Genomic DNA, 4,146 nt, shown 5'->3' on the forward strand with positions numbered 1-4,146 from the left:
GTTCTCATATATATATATACTTAAAACTTCGTTGTCATCTGAACAGAACCGCTTCTGACACAGAGAATCGGGAGCCCTTTTGGTCAATCTATTTTCCTTGTTGGAAGGGTTCCTAACCCATGAGCAAAGAGGGGTTAGATGATGGCGGTGGTGTTTTCAAAGGGATGGCATGTGTAACCTGATCACCTCTGCCGATCAAACTCTCAACCCATGCGCTCCAGCTGCAACACTGATTCTGCCCAAATTTGACGTCATGTTACTTAGTTTGGTTTGAAATAAAGAACTTGATTAGCTTAATAATCCCAACTTAATCCCGGGCAAAGCCGGGCTATACTGCTAGTTATTTATATACATTGATTATATACATTTGTATCCGTAGCTAGATCCATTATATTATAAGAATGGTTGTTGGGTGCCCACATAGTAAGAGCATTATGTTGTTCTTAGACACATTAAATTTTCCCAATAAACTCGTAAAGGCTATTGTCCAAAAAAGGATCTAGATCGATTCCGATAGGAAATTTTCTCAGTTCAATCTGCCTTCCTCAGATCTGATGCTTCAACTGGCAACAGATAATTATAGATGGTCACAGTAAAGAAGGCAAGGTTTTCTTGCGATTTACTGAAGTAATTGAATCTGGTGCAACAGGGTACGTGAGAATTCTCTTTCAAAGGAACAGAGTAGTTTAAACAGTTCAATGATATTCTCAGAACAATAAACCATATAACGACTAAAAGGAAGAACTGAAAGGCAGGTAGGTACAGAGTTTTATGGACACAGATTCTCTAATGAAGGGTTACGGTGTAGAGTATCCTATGCTGAAATCACCAAGCCCAATTCATACCTCAGCATTCCTATTCAGAGACATCTGCAAGTCAATTACAGGAATCAGACTGTGTCGTACCTTGATCCAGTGTCTTCTACTATAGCCTGGGACCGACCAAAGCACTGTGAGAGGATGTGGTAGATGGAAACTGAGAGAAGCCCGTAGTAAATAAGCAAAAAATCCTTATCAGACACATTTGAATTTGACAAAAATGACCTGACAGAAAAGACTGAAAACTTACATGAAAACATTCTGAAGTATGATTTTTGTACTTTTCTTTCTTAGGATTATGGTATATAATGAATTACTATACAGAGGTGTTCTGGTTGTGTTATAAAATTGCTGCTTATAATGAAACATTATATATCTGTAGGTGTCATAAGATAGCGATTCTGATATTTTTCAATACTTACAATTTTAATTTTTTAATACTTACAATTTAAAATAAAATATTTGCAATCTATGCATGATTTACTTATTAAAGTGTATACACACTTTTTTTTCTACTGAGACGCGAATTCTAACAAGACTGTAGCCTTTTATATTCAATTCAAAGTTGCCCATGTGAAAAGCAAGGCTCCTCCAAATGGATGCCCGCCACCGATAGTGTTTGGCCTTGGGATTTGTTGATGGACATGGCAATCTGCGGAAGTTAAACGGCATGTCTGACCCCGAGGGATAAAGGTGCATCCTTGAAATGAAAACATTTCCCCCCTCCCGCACCCTGTAACAATGGTGGCCTCAATAAATTGGGGCGTTATGAACTTGACTACCAAGTGGGTCCCGTTGCACTGTATCGGCGGATAAAGCGTGTACTCTTTTTCTCGCATTTTAGTTTTATTGAATGATCGTGTAAAATTTTCTTAGCAATAGGATATATTGTAAATCTATGCACACACAAACACTCACTCGGTGTTATTGTTGTTGTGATGCGTGCACTCTTTATCGACCACCGAGAAAGCAGAAGTACGTACAAAGAATTTCATAAACAGAAATGAATGGAAAGATTGATGCGGCTGAACAAAGTTTGTCGTTAGGTTTCTAGCGAACAGAAATAAAAAATAACAGTCAAGTAAAGAATTTAAATATTAAAGCAAGCAAAAACTAAGAAACAAAATGGGCTAGTTGCTAATTACATCGTCATTAGGTTTTATTTTCTAATTGAATAAACCAACATTAATTATCTAACATTCAAAATTTCACTTAAAATGAAATATATAGAAAAATTAAATATATACATATATTATTTGTATACTGTATATACGTATTTCTTTCAGACCACACGAACTCACATAAAGAATCTTGCAAAACCAAATCCAAAAACGAAATAGTTTATCTTTGTTTTTCTGTATAATAGTCGCCATTGCAGGGAACTTAACTCATGTTAGCAAACAACAGATTTCACCGACGTGAAAATTGGTAAAAGTTATGGATGAAAATCGATTTTTACCACTATCCGAGGATGTCTCGGGAAAAATAAGTTAACAAAACCTAGCTAGGGTCGTGACGAATGTCCTAAAATTGGAGCGACATGCGTGCTAATTTGTGGACGTGCATAAATTACATTCACGTACACACACATACACACACACACATCCTGCCTTTTATAGATATACAGATGATCAATTTTTGTTTTTTATACCTTGCTGAAAATAAGCCGGGAATGTAGGTGACATCGATTACGTTGGTTTTACTGATTACATCTACTTGGACAAGCAAATGCACAGGAATTCGTTTGTTGAAGAAAAGGAGTATAAAAACTAATGTACATATTTAACAATTAAATTGTTTTAATTAATTAAAATTTTGGGTTGTCTATCTTACCTTTGATTTTTTCATAACTGGTCATTCAGATGATGGTTTATCCTCATTGCTAAAAGTTTAGTATTAATTAACTGGAATTTCTTGATTTAATGCGTTAAGTATACTAACGCCCACTTAATTATTATTAAACGTTATTTATTATTTGTCGTTATCAAGCAGTACCTTATATAGTTCTGTTATGCATAATTGTTTAACTAGCACGAGGGTGGGCTGAAAAGTTAATAGGCTGACTATGAAAGGATGATGCTAGAGTTGTGAACTCTTGCATGCATTAATTTCAGATCTTCTTATTAGTAACTGCATTGTTTCTTTCCAGGTAAACTGACATCTCATTGTTCAAAGAACACTTCAACAGTCACTAGTAGCGACTTCTTGTGAGAATGGACAAAATTTAGCATCGTGCTATTATCAAATACCTGCAGTAAAAGACTTTAGCCCCAACGACATTCATGCTGACATGCTTGCTACATTAGGGGGTGACGCTTCAGCTTTATGAACAGTGCAAAAGTGAGCAGCTGAATTTAGGAGGGGAAAGGAAAGTTTTGAAGATGACCCGCGGTCTGGACATCCTACAAGTGCTCCTACCGGGGAAAACATTGAACGTGTTCACTATATGTTGACGGATGCATAGCAATTGGCTATAAATCAAATATCCAATGCTATTACCATATCCCGTGAAAGACTTGAGAATATTCTGCATAATGAACTTCGCATGACGAAGACTTCTGCTTGTTGGGTGCTACGTCTCTTAATACCTGATCAAAATTACACCAAGCTGATCACATCGCGGGAAAATCTGACATTGTTTCAGGCAGATCCAGCTGGTTTCCTTGACTATTTCTAAAGCCAGGATGATTGTTGGTTCATTACTTTGAGCCAAAGACAAAAGACAATCCATGCAATAGGAACACTTCTCACTTGCTCCAAATAAGGCCAAGGTTGTTTCTTCTGCAGGAAAGGTGACGGCCTCAGTTTTCTTAGATGCAAAAGACATTGTGTTTATTGACTATCTTCAGAAAGGAAACACCATCAATGGAGAGTATTATTCCAACTTGCTGAGGCAATTACGAAATGGTTATCAGGACCAAATGGCCTGGAAAACTGACGAAAAGAGCCTTGTTTAATCAGGACAATACTCTAACACACAAGTCCTTGATTTCAATGGCTGCAGTGTGTGAGTGTGGCTTTGAACTAGTTGACAACCCTCTCAATTCTCCTGATTTAGACCCACCTAACTATCCTCTGTTCCTCAACGTGAAAAAACACTTAGCTGGGAACCAGTACCGCAGTGATGATGAGGTTATATATGCTGTTGACTTTTCTGAGTTACAGGATGAAAACTTCTTCACCAATTGGATCCAAGCACTGCAACACCGATGGACCGCAAGGAGGTGGGGGGAAGGGCTCTGTTGAAAAATAAATCTCATTTGATCACATTCCACGAGAGTATCTTCGTCAACCTATGAACTTTCCAACATATATATATATATATATA

The sequence above is a fragment of the Octopus bimaculoides genome, chromosome 9 (assembly GCF_001194135.2).
Source record: "Octopus bimaculoides isolate UCB-OBI-ISO-001 chromosome 9, ASM119413v2, whole genome shotgun sequence".
NCBI classification, from domain to species: domain Eukaryota; kingdom Metazoa; phylum Mollusca; class Cephalopoda; order Octopoda; family Octopodidae; genus Octopus; species Octopus bimaculoides.